Source organism: Eriocheir sinensis, chromosome 57, assembly GCF_024679095.1.
Source record: "Eriocheir sinensis breed Jianghai 21 chromosome 57, ASM2467909v1, whole genome shotgun sequence".
Lineage (NCBI taxonomy): Eukaryota > Metazoa > Arthropoda > Malacostraca > Decapoda > Varunidae > Eriocheir > Eriocheir sinensis.
This window is the reverse complement of record NC_066565.1, coordinates 8,522,678-8,537,181: the sequence shown is the minus strand read 5'-3', so window position 1 is coordinate 8,537,181 and position 14,504 is coordinate 8,522,678. Positions and strand designations below refer to the sequence as shown.

The 14,504-nt window shown below is 45.7% G+C and overlaps 1 protein-coding gene across 8 annotated transcripts in view; it reads left to right on the top strand.

Moving 5' to 3' along the window:
- The window catches only part of LOC126984816 (uncharacterized), a 56,118-nt gene that overhangs the window by 26,032 nt on the left and 15,582 nt on the right, over positions 1 to 14,504 (top strand). Inside the window, exon 1 of one of the 8 annotated variants that reach the window (XR_007737883.1) lies at positions 8,217 to 8,305. The exons of 6 other annotated variants lie outside the window; for them this stretch is intronic. The gene's annotated coding sequence lies outside the window, so the exon portion shown is untranslated. Of the gene's footprint in view, positions 1 to 8,216; positions 8,306 to 8,686; positions 8,829 to 14,504 lie in introns of those variants that run through there. One more of the 8 variants, XR_007737885.1, reaches the window with a different exon arrangement.

The window sequence follows — 14,504 nt, the reverse complement described above, 5'->3', positions numbered from 1 at the left end:
TGTAATAATTACTTTCTTTTCGGGTGTCAATGCAAAACTCCTTGAAGTAGGGATTTGCAGGGCCCCTCTTACCAAATCCGTTACGAACAGTACTCCTGCACGATCCAGTCTGTAGCGTTTCAATAGTTCTGCGTCACTCAAAGTATTCAGAACGTCTCTTCGCTTGAAAAGTCTTCTCTAGGCGCTGACGGGCTTGTTGACGTTCGGCCATCTTGGCGACTGAAGTTCGACTTAGGCTCCTTAAGACGGGTTTGGGCCCGCCTAAAATATCCCGTCAGCTAAGATCAACTTATTAGGGATAAGATGAAGAATAAAGTTAAACTCGCCCTAAAGTCATATTTATTTCCATTTATTTCATTTTGGGAGCAGGCATAAAGGCCAGGTTATGTTAGGTTACCTTATATTTAGTTTAATTAGGTCAGATGAGGTTAGGTTACATTTAATTTGATTAGGGTAGTTAGTTTTAATTGTGTTCAATGAATGTGTAATATGCTTCAGTTATATAATGTGTACTCGCCATTGCCAATGGAGCTTGGGAATAATAACACATGACTTAGTCATTCACTTTTTTTGATTGGATTAACCTGCAGTTTGAGTATTACAGCTTGATGTAGCACGTAACAGCTGATACAGCACAACAAATAAGTAATTACTGAGAAATCATCTATACAGGAAGGTAGTTGGTGTGGAAGAAATGGCTACTAACTCTGCCCTGTGCACAGGGGGTGATAAGTGGTGCCACAAAGAGATGCTCAGGGCTGAGAAATGTAAATCAAGTAGTGGTGCGTTACAGGTGCCCAGTTTGTGAAAGACGGGACAGGAAACGGAGGAAATAGGTAACTGGAACTGTGTGGCAAAGCAGAAGGGAGGAAAGGACCTGCAGAAGCCACTGCCTCAACAGACTATTGGAAATGGTTTGACTATAGTAAGTCTGCTGGTCAACAGAAAAATATTCTTAATGTCGTGCCTGGCATGGGCACTCCTTAATAATGTTGGTTAATTATACCTCAAAGTAGAATTAATTGTTGATCACTTAAACCAGAGAGTAAAATTAGTAGTTCATTTACCAAGTCTAATAAGGCACCGTTATCGCACACAGGATTATCATCCGCCAAATAATATGGGTAGCGTGACTTTAACACTATTACTTAAGGTAAATATATTTGTTTAGAGATTCTGATGATGAACTAAGGGTCAAGGGACAGGATTCAGCCATACAAGACTAAATTGTCGCTCATAACACTTAGAACTTAGTCTAATTATAAACTAACATGTAAACACAAGAAACAAGTAGCACCAACACACGAAGAAAACCTATTGTTATGCCGGACGTGTTACTTGGGTTCCGTGTCGCCGTCAGGAGACTCCGTGGGAGGGAGATATGGAAACACCTTGCACAGCTTCTGTAGTTTAATATTCTTCCTTAGTTGTACAATTCACTCTTGACTCTTCACTGACCACTAGCTTACTATGACTGGGACTAACTCCTCTCGCCCTCTTCTCCTATATATACCGAACAGTACAGTCTAGAACGTTACAGTATATATTAGATTATACAAGAACATGTAGGAAAAATATGTGCGAGTTGGCAACACTTCCCGCCTGGCGCCTGCCCGCGGGGCGCGGGCGGGGCCTTGCTCCCCGCCCCTCTACTCGCTCCTCCCGGAGCCTTCCGGAGTCCCATAGACCCCGGGGGAAGCTTCCAGCACAACACTATCAAGTGTTCCCACTAATGTGTGGTAAAAAACCTGCTCACTCAGTCTAACATCACTCATCAACTTAATTAAGCCTTGACTACAACTACCGAGTGTTTGCGCTCCACCGTGGTTACCCCTGATAATGACACACACACCATTTGTCCTTTACCCTCTTTCCTCCTCCCGCACACAACCCCCAGGGCATGCTGGCTTGGGTCCCGACAGCAGTCAGCCAGCCTACCATCAGACAGACTTACTTCGACATCTGTCTGGTGCGATACCTCGTATAGGAGTCCTTAAATATAATATTATAGCCTAGGTATATTGAACACTTCTATGTATGTGAGGCCAGTTATGGTATTCGAAGCAACAAGTTGAAGAGGATGACATGGAGCCAAGAGTGCAGAATGCTGAGATACATGGGCCATGTGAGATGGACAAGTAGGGCATCAAACTAGGTGATAAGAATGTGTGGTGTGGAGGTGGTGCCCCTCTTGATCAAAGACACTGAAGTTAGGGTTGACTGAAGATCTGTTAGGCAGCATGCTGGTAACCCTCCGTCACTTGTCAATGGTTGAAAACTCTCAACGTCTTGCAGTGGGAGTCGAGTCCTCTGGATCACCACGTACACACGCTGACCACTCCCACCGGTGCGCCATACGCAATCTGCAGGTGTAAGCTGATATTAATTACATATTAATAATAATCGCCATATAAATTAAGATCAAGAATGCCGAACATGTGGCCATTATGATTTCTTGTTTTGTTCTTACGCCTCCGACTGTGAGTTGTGCACATTCACATTTGAAAGTAATCTATTACTAACTGCAAGGTCTACATATATGCCTACCTATACTCTGGAAAAGAAGTTTCTAATAATTTCCTGCCTGACAACTTGACCAGGAATCTGTCTGTTGTTTCTCACAGGCTGAACTGGTACTTCTTCTGCAGCGATCCACTCAGTAGTTGTACAGGAGCATACAAGAAGTCGCAATCTTCATAGTCTTCTTGGGGTCATACTGCAAACTTCCTCCTGACTTATGTAGACACCTGCACCTTGACTTGAGGATCCCAAAGGTCCGTTCGACAACGCATCTTGTCCTGCGAGGACTTGTTGTATCGTTCCTCCCCAGGTGTTGTCGGGCGTGCAACTGGGGTCATCAGGAATGGCTCCAGAGGATATGCACTGTCTCCTGTGAAGTTGAAAATTCATTAATCCATTATTTATCATTATGAAATGCATGAAAACTATCTTAAAAATTCTATTATATCTATTGCTGTGGTTGACATCTTTATCTCATGACTGGCCTTTTCACAAAGTACCTGAGTTACTTTATCAATGGCCCTTGATTGGTTCATTCCAACACCGTTTCCAATAACACCTTGAAAGCTGCCACTCGCAAAAACCTTAATGCAGCCAGAACCTGGGTGTGTGTTGGGAGTGCATGTGCCCTCCTGGTTCTCCTTTCCAGGTGGGGGCGCAGCTCATCGCAGAGCCTGATGATTTCCTGACGGGGAAATCCATACACCTGCACCAAGTGTTCATCACTGACATGTAGTGGGTCGACTGGGTCCCAATATCTCCTTTCCCTGCACAGTCTGCGATTGAAAATGTATGCCGCAACAAGCTCCATCTGTGGAACACAGAAATAACTACATTACTACAGAGGACTAGAACATACGGTAATTATTTAAGACACATAATTGGAAGCTAATTAAATGGCCCTTAAAAGGAAAAAAAATATTAATGTTGCTGTTATCTAAAAATAAATTGAGGACCTAAAGCAAATAACAATAATAATAAAGAAAGAAACATATTTAAAAAATATGAGTACAGCTACTCGAGCCAAAGCCTTCTTGGCTACACCTAAATCTCCACAATTAATGCACAAACCATCCATGGGTGACGTTTTAGTGGCCCCTGCCCATGGCTGGGCACGATAACAGAAAACCTTATTCCCTATAACCGATAACTGATAATGGAAAACCATATCGGTGATAATCGATATTCGTTAACTGGAGACACAAATATAGGCGATAACCGATACCCGATACAAATCCACAATTCCGATACTAGCTAGCGGTAAGTCCGATAGCCGAAAACGATACTATATTGATATTTCAAATAAAAAAACATATATGAAATCAAATTTTTATTATCTGCATTTTAGAAAACTTACAAAACCTGAAAACCACACGTTGACACGTACTACATATGAACGGTAATTCTAGAAACGCCTGAACCGATGTTGTGTTATTTGGCGTCCCCACCGTCAAAAGTTGGCGCTTTTGTTTACAAACACTGGTCTCTCGTGAACGGTGCATGCTCAGACCAGCAAGCGTAGACCTGTACAGTCTCACAAAGCTTTTTAACCGTAATTAAGAGCTGCTGGAAGGCTGAATCAGACATACAGTACCACTACCACCATCCTCGTTGTTTCTAGAACGACACTCTGTACCAGTTGTATTTATATGCAGAGAGTGTCGTTCTAAAAACAGCGAGGATGGTGGTACAGTATGCATGTCTGATTCAGACTTCCAACAAGTCTTAATGCGTTAAAAAGCTTTGTGAGACTGTACAGGTTTACGCTTACTGGTATGAGCATGCGCAATTTACGAGAGACCAGTGTTTGTTAACAAAAGCGCCAGCTTTTGACGATGGGACACCAAATAACACGACACCGGGTCACCCCACTGACTCTCCTCGTGACGACGGGGACGCGGCCGCCATCACTACTTATTCAGTTATTCTTACTTATCACCATTGACACTTTACCAGTCACTTCAGTAAAGAAGTACTGAAGCACTGAGAACCGTAACACTGGCACTCACTCTGTTACTCGAGACGCAGCTGAGAGGCCACGCGGCACGCCGCCACGTGTTAACACAAGCCGTTGGTCTCTGTTTGCGCTCTTTACAACGGGATCACAAATTTCAGGCAGTGAATAATCATTTTGGGGGCAAAGTTAAATGATTTTTCTCTTTGATGTAGTGATTTTTTTAGTCTTAACATAAAAAAATAACCTAATGTTTTAATGTTGATCTAAGTATGAAATCTCTTCACCGAAGATATTTCATACCCCGCAGTTTTTTCATACAACACCGGGCGCCCGGGCCACGCATGCACAGTAGGGAGGAGACAACGGGTTTTTTTTCTGAGAGGCGGAAAAAAGTAGCGATTATCGCTAGTTTGGTTACAAAAGTAACGAATATAGCGATATATACATAAATAAGTAGCGGATAGCCGATAAACCGATTTTGTTATCAGCGATAAAGTATCGCGATAACTTATCGCGATAACGCCCAGCTATGCCCCTGCCACGTTGAAATAGAGCTATACACATGTATGGAGGCTATTACAGGTGCATGGGATAAGAAATACTAATCCAAGCCACCTGAGCCAAAGCCTTATTGGCTACACCTAAATCTCCACAATTAATGCACAAACCATGCATGAGTGACCTTTAAGTGACCCCTGACACGTTGAAATAAAGCTATACACATGTATGAAGGCTATTACAGGTGCATGGGATAAGAAATATTAATCCAAGCCACCCGAGCCAAAGCCTTATAGGCTACACCTAAATCTCCACAACTAATGCACACATCATGCGTGAAAGACGTTCCTGTGAACCTTGCCACGTTGAAATAAAGCTATGCACATGTATGGAGGCTATAAGAGCTTCATGAGATTAAAAAAAATATTGAAGTATGCCACCCAAGCCACCGCCTAAATCGGCTACACTTAAATCTCCACAACTAACCCACACATCATGCGTAAAAGGCGTTCCTGTGACTCTTGCCACCTTAATGTAAAGCTATACGTAAGTAGGAGTGCAAACACGTACCTTATATTGTGTATAGAGGTGGAGATGTGGATGAGGCGGAAACACTCCTTTAATGGCGACGGGTTAGGACGGAACTGGTCGGATCTAGCCCCGCTTCCGAGCAGTCAGGCTGAGGGGCGACCTGACGTCACAAGATGGCGCCTAGGACGTTTTTTGAACATCGCACAGGGCAGAACTTGCAACCACAATGGCGGATTTAGGACCAAATGTTGAGATACGACCGGTTGAGCATCCGGCGCCAGGGTCCTCCGTTGATGGTGGTGGAGTGCTCCCTGGGCTGAGGTCAAGGTTGGGCCGGTCTCCAGGACGCCGGCCCACATCCAGGGGGTGCGGAAGAGGAGGCACTCTTGGCGCCGACTCGGACTGCTCCACAACAGCCTGGACCATAGCTTGGTAGTCGGGGTGCCTCCTCTAGCCCTTGATGACATCCAGGGTACGGTGGAGCAGCACCTCCCTCAGGATAGCTTGATTCATGGCAGGATGACCTACTAGTAGGTGGGACTTCTCAAAGCTGGCCATCAACTCCAGCTCCTCAGGGTCTCACCGTGCCTTGGGACGAGAATCAAGCCTCTCGACCTCAACAGCGTGAAACACGGTCGGGTGCATACGTCTCTCGTGGACGCGGCGCCCACGAAGAGAGGCGAACCGTCGTCCACATACAGGGCAGGTGGCGCCGTCTGCATCGGGACGTCCATCTCCAGCACAGGCAGAGCACTCAGGAAATCCTTGTTGCTAGTATTCCGCAGGTGGTGGCTGAATAGTTAGCGTGACGGCCCCGCGCTCAGGAGCTCCAGGAGGGACCCGGGTTCGAATCCTGGCCGCCGCACAGCTGAGGTTTTTCAGTCACCGCCGAGTGGCCTAAGACTACCCACATGCTGGCCTGAAGACCACCCATCAACCCGGGCTCTAGATAACCTCTCCAAAGAGAGGCTCAAAGATGAGTTCCGGGGGGGGCAGCATGAGCCAGCACAAGATGGCGCCACTATAAACACCCGCCTGCGCCAGAACGGGCTGGGCCGACTATCAGGCCCCACCGGGAAGAAGCCTTGGGCCGACCATCGGGCCTCACCGGGAAGAAGCCTTGAGTTACCTGAGCGGTGTAGCTACCGGAGCGGTGTGTGTGTGTGTGTGTGTGTGTGTGTGTGTGTGTGTGTGTAAAATTACAGAATAAAGTTTCCTCTTATTTTTTTCTCATTTTGAAAATATAATAATAATAATAATAATAGTAATAATAATAATAGCTCTATTTCGCCAAGCGGCATATATATAACAAAACAACAACAACAAAAAAAACAGGACAAGTAATCGAACGAGATCAACCGAGATTCATACACGCTTTAATAATTGACAGCTATATATGCGTGTGCACGGCACACGTACGCACAATCTACACGTACAGAAGGCCCAGCCACTCCCGCCGCATGGATCCACATACATAGGCCGAGCTCTGTCTGACGGAGGTGATGATGGAGTTCCCAGATTGTTCCACTCTACTCCTCACACGGTACGCGGCGTGGCGACGCAGCACAGCCAGCAGCTCATCCCGTGCCCGGTGAAGGCCAGGGATGAGCTAGTCCATTTAGGAAGCCCCAGAAGCCGCTCACAGCCGTTACAAAATTTTCAGTCAGATCACGGTTGATCACTTCACAGTGAATGCATGATTTCGCAAGCCCATCCAATCTCTCCTCACCCATAGTTAACCGTCTGAATGATTTTATATGTTTAAGTGTAGAAAAACTTTGTTCTGCTATAGCAGATGAAATGGGCAAAGTGGCATAAATAAGTAACCATTTCTTTGTAACAGGATTTAGAGCACTGCTCAAATGTATTAAGTCCAGTATTTAGCACGGAGCTTTTAGGTACAGAAGACCAATGCCGTCTCCACACTCTGAATTCAGTGACAGAATCAGGCAAATCATCCAGGCCCAGAACTGGATCATTTATCAAGAGGTAGTCTTTGTACATATAATAATAAAAATAATAATAATAATAATAAGATAATTCCGTTATCAAAATTATAATATTTGCTTTTTGGGGGGCACGTGACCAGGTGCCCCTCCCCTGGATCCGTCACTGTGTGTGTGTGTGTGCGTGGTGTGTGTGTGTGTGTGTGTCACCATCAACACCACCACCAAAATCGTCATCATCCTTTTCTCACTTTCAAATCGACCCCCCAAAAATGAGAAAGCAGAATAATAAGAAAAAAAAAGGCAACAGAAGAGAAGGGAAGAGGAAGAGGAGGAGGAGGAGGAGGAGGAGGTACTAATAAGGGAACTAGGAAAATAAGAGTACAAATGGAAAGAGAATGAAGAAAGAAGAGAGAAAGAATGAATAGGCGAAAGAGTTGATAACGGGAGGAGGAGGAGGAGGAGAAGGAGGGGGAGGAGGATAAATGATAGTTACACAGTTTCATAAGGAGGAGGTGGAAGAGAAGACGGAGGAAGAAGAAGAGGAGGAGGAGGAGAAGGAAGAGGTGTCATAATTTTACGGTTAAAAAAGGAAAAAAAGAATGGAGGGAGGAGGAGTATAGAGGATAAAGAGGAGGAGGAGGAGGAGGAGGAGCAAGATGTGATTAAGCCATAGTTCCACGGTTAAAAAAAAAAAAAAAATGGAGGGGAGGAGTACAAGGGAGGAGAAGGAGGAATCTATGAGTGGGTTAGTAACTTAGTATACGAGGAAACGCTGAAGGAGGAAGACGACTGCTGAAGAGGAAGACGAAGAGGAGGAGGAAGGAGAGGAGGAAGAGGAGTTGATGGACCTGTAAGTGTGGTAGTAATTTAGTGTTGGTCTTGTTACTACTAAGCGCTTCAGAGGCCGTGATCGAGGCAAAGTTTTTCGCAGGTGTCTTCTAAACAAACAGCTGGAGCAGTATGGTACTCTGGCACAGCTTTTTTCACACCCTGCCCTAATTTTCGGCAAGAATTATAGTTCGGTGCATAACACGCATATTTGTGTTGGCTGTTGGGGGGACGGGGGAGCCGAGTGTGCAGGGGAGGGGAGTGAATCAAGTGTCATTGTTCGTGTTGGTGTGTTGTGGTGACAATTTAATGACGAGATTTTCTATTCTCTTTTTTCTATTACTCTCTTGGTCCCACACGTCCTCTGCGTGTATCGAAACACACGAGAAATTAATCAAGATCAGGGTATTCGGCGGCTGCCTGGGATTGAACCCGCGACCAGTGTGACGGGAGAGCCACTCCTTACGAGTCGGCCAAAGAGGTACCCCACTGGCTAAGTGGGTTATGGGAGGCTCGTTCATCAGGCCGTCGCCGCACTACAACAAGTGAGTGTGTATTTGTTTTCTGAATGAGTCTATTGTACCGCACTCTAAAATCTGTTGAGGGAGGCTGTTCCAGTCACGTATGGTGCGTGGAAAGTATGAGTGCTTGTATGCGTCAGTGTTAGTGTGATATGTTTGGTATTTATGGATGTGTGTGTTACGAGTGCGTTGATTGTTTGCGTTGTGTAGGTATGTTTGTGGATCAATGTCAATGTGAGTGTTGTGATCTTGTACATAAGTGTAAGTCTGTGTGCTTGTCTGCGTATGTGAAGAGGGTCCATGTTTATCTGTTGTTTGATCCGTGTTGTGATGCCAGGCGTTCGAGTGTAATTGTTTGTAATGAACCTAGCCGCCTTGGTGTTGATTTGTTCTAACTTATCAATGTTTCTGTGTGTGTAAGGATCCCACACCGTGGAGCAGTATTCAAGTGTTGGTCTCACAAGTGTCATTAGCTATGTGTTTAATGTCAGGTGTGCAGTTATGTAAATTCCTCCTCAGGTACCCCAGGGTTCGGTTGGCTGTGGCACTGATATGGTCTATGTGGGTGTTGAACTTAAGGTTAGTGAATAGGTGGACACCAAGATACTTGTATGTGTGGACTGATTCAAGGTCTGAATTATGGAGAGTGTAAATGTGATGGATGGGGTTGTGAGCTCTGGTGAATCATAACCGTTTGCATTTGTCTGGTCGGAAGTGCATTTGCCAGGTGCACTCCCACCGCTGGAGGGCGTCCAAGTCTTTTGTAGTAGTCTGCAGTCGTCGGCAGACAATAATAGTACCAACCCTCACATATGCAACTGAAACGTGGGCCTGGAATGAAAGTCAGAGGTCTAGAGTGCAGACAGTGGAAATGAGTTATTTGAGGAGTGCTTGTAGTGTGAGTAGAATGGATGGAATGAGTAATGAAAGTGTGTACGAGCGTTTTGTAATGTGTCACAGGGGTGAAGGGAAGAAGTGTAGAGTGGTGGAAGAAGTGAAGCGACAGACTTTAAAGTGGTTTGGCCACATGGAGCGAATGGAGGAGAGTAAGATGACCAGAAGGGTGTATGTGAGTGAGATAGAAGGAGGGAATGCTAGAGGACGACCTCCAGTGAAATGGAGAGATAGGGTGCAAGAGTACGTTAGGGAGAGGGGGGAAAGATCTTTGAGAAACTTTGAGCAGGCAAGGAGGGAGTGTCTGGATAGAGAAAGTTGGAAGCTCTTCTGCCGTGGCCATCCCCTGGTGGGAGCTCGTAGAAGCAGGCGTCGATGAAATGATGATGATGATGATGCAGTCGTCGGTAGTCTTTACTGCCCTAAACAGCAAACTATCGTCGGCAAATAGTCTAGTGGAAGAGTTAGGCGTTGAGAGTGGGAGATGGTAAATGTACAGGAGGAAAAGAAGGGGGCCTTGTGGGGCACTTGAAGAAACAGGGACAGTGTCAGATGAAGATCCGTCAAGAAGAACACGTTGAGTCCGGTTAGTAAGAAATGCAGTGATCCAGTGTAGAATAGGTCCTGAAATACCGTAGTATTTCAATTTTAATGTCAGTCTTTTGTGTGGGACTTTGTCGAAGGGTTTGGCAAAATCTAAAATAATAGCGTTAACTTGTGTGATGTCACGTCGGTCAAGTAGCCTCGTAAGTTGCGATTCACATGAGCGTTTGGGTCGAAAGCCGTGTTGTGAGTCAGTAAAGATGTTGTTTGTGTCAAGGTGATTCATTATGTGTTTGTGTATTATGTGTTCGAAAATTTTACATGGAATCGATGTGAGTGAGATGGGGCGATAATTGGCTGGGTCAGTCCGGTCACCTGTCATTACCAATGGATTAATGTTTGCCAAAAGCCAGTCAGAGGGTAATGAGGTGGATGATAGGGATTGGGTGTATATGTGTAGTGCGGCAACTATGCCTGATGAACGAGCCTCCCATAACCCACTTAGCCAGCGGGATACCTCTTTGGCCGACTCGGTAAGGAGTGGTTCTTCCGTCACGCTGGTCGCGGGTTCAATCCTAGGCAGCCGGGGAATACCCTCTCCTTGTTGTGATTAATTTCTCGTGTGTTTCGATACACGCAGAGGACGTGTGGGACCGAGAGAATAATTGAAAAAGAGAATAGAAAATCTCGTCATTAAATATGGCCTGCAGGATGGGGGCAAGGATGGGGGCAAAGGATTTTAGGACGAAGGCGGGAATGTTATCGGGGTCAGTGGATTTAGTTGTGTCGAGTCCTTCCAGTAATTTCTGTATTCCGTTAGTCGTAATGTCAAGGGTGGCTATCGGGAGGAAGGGGCTGTGTGGCATGTTTGGTGTCAGGTTGTGTTCTTGTGTGTATACCGATTGGAAGTGTGTGTTGAGTATTTGTGCTTTGTGTTGTGGGCTGGTTACTAATGTGTTAGTGTTGTCTTTCAGTGATGTAATCGTGTTAGTGTCGTGTTTGCGCGTTTTAAGGAATTTTAAAAAAAGTTTTTGTTATTTCTTATGTTGTCTGCGAGGTAAGTTGCTATGTGTTTGCGTTCCGCTACTTTTATGTTTTTGGCAAATGTCTTTTGGTGGTTTTTGTAGGCGGTCCAATTATCTGTTGTGTTGTATGTCTGCGCGCGTCTGTAGAGTCTTTGTTTCTTGCGATGTTGTCTGCGTAGATCCCTGGAAAACCAGGGGAGTGTGTACCTACTAGAAAGTGTTTTTTTTTGTGTGTGTGTGTGGTATGTGTCTGTTCATTGAGTCGTGTATGGTGTGTTTCGGATTGTTCCAGTTGGTGGACAGAAGTCTTGTGTGTGGGTCTGTCGTAAAAAAGTCAGTGCTGAAAGCAGTAGGTCTTGTTTGATCATGTCTAAGTCAGCCCTTGAATAAAGGAATATCTGTCTGGGTGTCTGTTTATGTCTAATCGGTCGGAGGTCAGCGTCAATGATTAGTATGTCATGGTCACTAAGTCCGCCTCCGTGGTCTAGTGGTCAGCGTGCCTGGCTTCTACTCCCGCGGGCCCGGGTTCGAATCCCGGCCCGGGCAGTCGGCGTGCAGCTCACCCAGCTGTTCATCCTCCTTTTTGGGTTGGTCGATAAATGGGTACCTGGGGAAACCTGGGGAATGTAAACTGTGGTAACCCGGATGTCACACTGGCCCCGTGTACCGGGGTAATGGGCCCCCTCCCACCACAGGCTCAAGGGCCAATGTTACGGAGATGAGCACCGAGGCCACGCGCTGCTACAGCGTATGCACCCAACTTTACCTTACTAAGTCCTGGAACAACCTGAGTGTTTGCTATGTAAAGAATGTTGTTGGTGAGAAAAAGGTCAAGTGTGTGTGCTGTGGTCAAAGGACCACCGTGGCCAGCGGGGCGCGTTACCGTATGTGTTCGTGTTGGCTGGAGTACTGTTTGTGAGTGAAAATGTATTTATGACGTCAACGAATGTGTCGTGTAGTTGGCGTCTGTTTGTGTGGGGAATAACGGGGTTGGGGCGTCAGCATCGGGAGGATCAAATGGGGATATTGCAGTCCAGTCAATGTCGGGGAGGTTGAAATCACCTGTGATCCAGATGTGTTTGTCTGCCTGTATGCGTGAAAGAGAAATTTGAAGGTTGTGTAAATAGTCTGCATTAGTAGAAGGCGGTCTGTAAAAAGCAGCAATAAGAAGAGATTTACAGTTGAAGGTTTGTAACGACCCAGGGGATTTCGCAGTCTGTGTCAAGGGCAGGCCTGTGCTGTCTGTCGGGCGGTCCTTACGAAAAGCGGTCATATACTAAAGGGGGGAGGGAAAAGCTCCCTACTGTCACCGCAGGAGTCAACCAAGTCTCACTCAGTCCCTACTATTATGTCGGGGTTATGTGAGGTGAATAGATGGTGTAATTGGGCTATTTTGTTTTTGATACTACGGAAATTAATTGTCAATAGTCGGAGGGAAGTGTGGCTATGACGTGATGGTTGTTGACGTAAAGGGAGAGGTGAAGATGGTGATGATGAAATAGAAGAAACAGAAGGGAGTGAAGAAGTAGAGGAGGGAAGTGAAACGGGAGGCGATGAACGAAGGGAGGAAAAGGAAAAGGGACTGCCCCGGTCTCTCTCTCTCTCTCTCTCTCTCTCTCTCTCTCTCTCTCTCTCTCTCTCTCTCTCTCTCTCTCTCTCTCTCTCTCTCTCTCTCTCTCTCTCTCTCTCTCTCTCTCTCTCTCTCTCTCTCTCTCTCATAATTGGAAAGTATATGCTGGGTATGGCAGGACTGATTGATAGTTTGTTGTTGGAGGTGTGCAGCAAAGGAGAAGGGAGGAGCCTGCCATCACAACCCCCAGGAAATACATACTATGGGTCGTATTTTAAAACATTTCGCCGCCCAAGTTCACATATTTGACAAGGCTTTCGTATGATTTGACGGCATTTCCATCAGTAGTTTCATGACCCTGGTGGTAGTTTGATCCTTCCTCAGTAGCATGAACTTCAAAGAAACACTCATTAGGACCCGATTCATCCATTCTTTGACCTTTAGAAATAGTCAATGTGAGAAGCGAAGGTGCCTTGTGATACCGCCCTATAAAGTGTGATGGTACAACTATTAACATGCTTTGTGCTAACGACCGGCATGGCTTCCGTTTTGAGGTGTCCGCGGGTGTACGCCAGCAGCATCATGTCCACCCATCATATCTCTACTTACCATCGTTGTCTGCACTGACCTTTTAATACATCCCACAACCTCCCTCTCCGTATTCCTATCGCCCCTCCCCTGTGATTTATTTATTTATATATTGTTTACTTGCATTTTCTTTTACCTACTTGCCCGACATGGATCGTGACCCCCACCCTTACCCCTTTCCGACCCCTGGCACCCCTGTAAATGACCACGCCTCATGAACAGCGATGACGGTCGTTGCCACAAACCGCCCTGCCATACTTAGCATATACTTTCTATCATCTGGCACTGTAGAAACGCAACAAGTGCATGGCTGAATTTTAAATACTCAAATTCCCTTCCTTTCCACTCAAATTCCCTTCCTTTCCACTCAAATTCCCTTCCTTTCCACTCAAATTCCCTTCCTTTCCACTCAAATTCCCTTCCTTTCCACTCAAATTCCCTTCCTTTCCACTCAAATTCCCTTCCTTTCCACTCAAATTCCCTTCCTTTCCACTCAAATTCCCTTCCTTTCCACTCAAATTCTCTTCCTTTCCACTCAGATTTCCTTCCTTTCCACTCAAATTCCTTTCCTTTCCTCCACTCAAATTCCCTTCCTTTCCACTCAAATTTCCTTCCTTTCCACTCAAATTCCCTTCCTTTCCACTCAAATTCCCTTCCTTTCCTCCACTCAAATTCCCTTCCTTTCCACTCAAATTCCCTTCTTTTCCACTCAAATTCCTTTCCTTTCCACTCAAATTCCCTTCCTTTCCTCCACTCAAATTCCCTTCCTTTCCTCCACTCAAATTCCCTTCCTTTCCTCCACTCAAATTCCCTTCCTTTCCTCCACTCAAATTCCCTTCCTTTCCTCCACTCAAATTCCCTTCCTTTCCTCCACTCAAATTCCCTTCCTTTCCTCCACTCAAATTCCCTTCCTTTCCTCCACTCAAATTCCCTTCCTTTCCTCCACTCAAATTCCCTTCCTTTCCTCCACTCAAATTCCCTTCCTTTCCTCCACTCAAATTCCCTTCCTTTCCACTCAAATTCTCTTCCTTTCCTCCACTCAAATTCCCTTCCTTTCCACTCAAATTCCCTTCCTTTCCT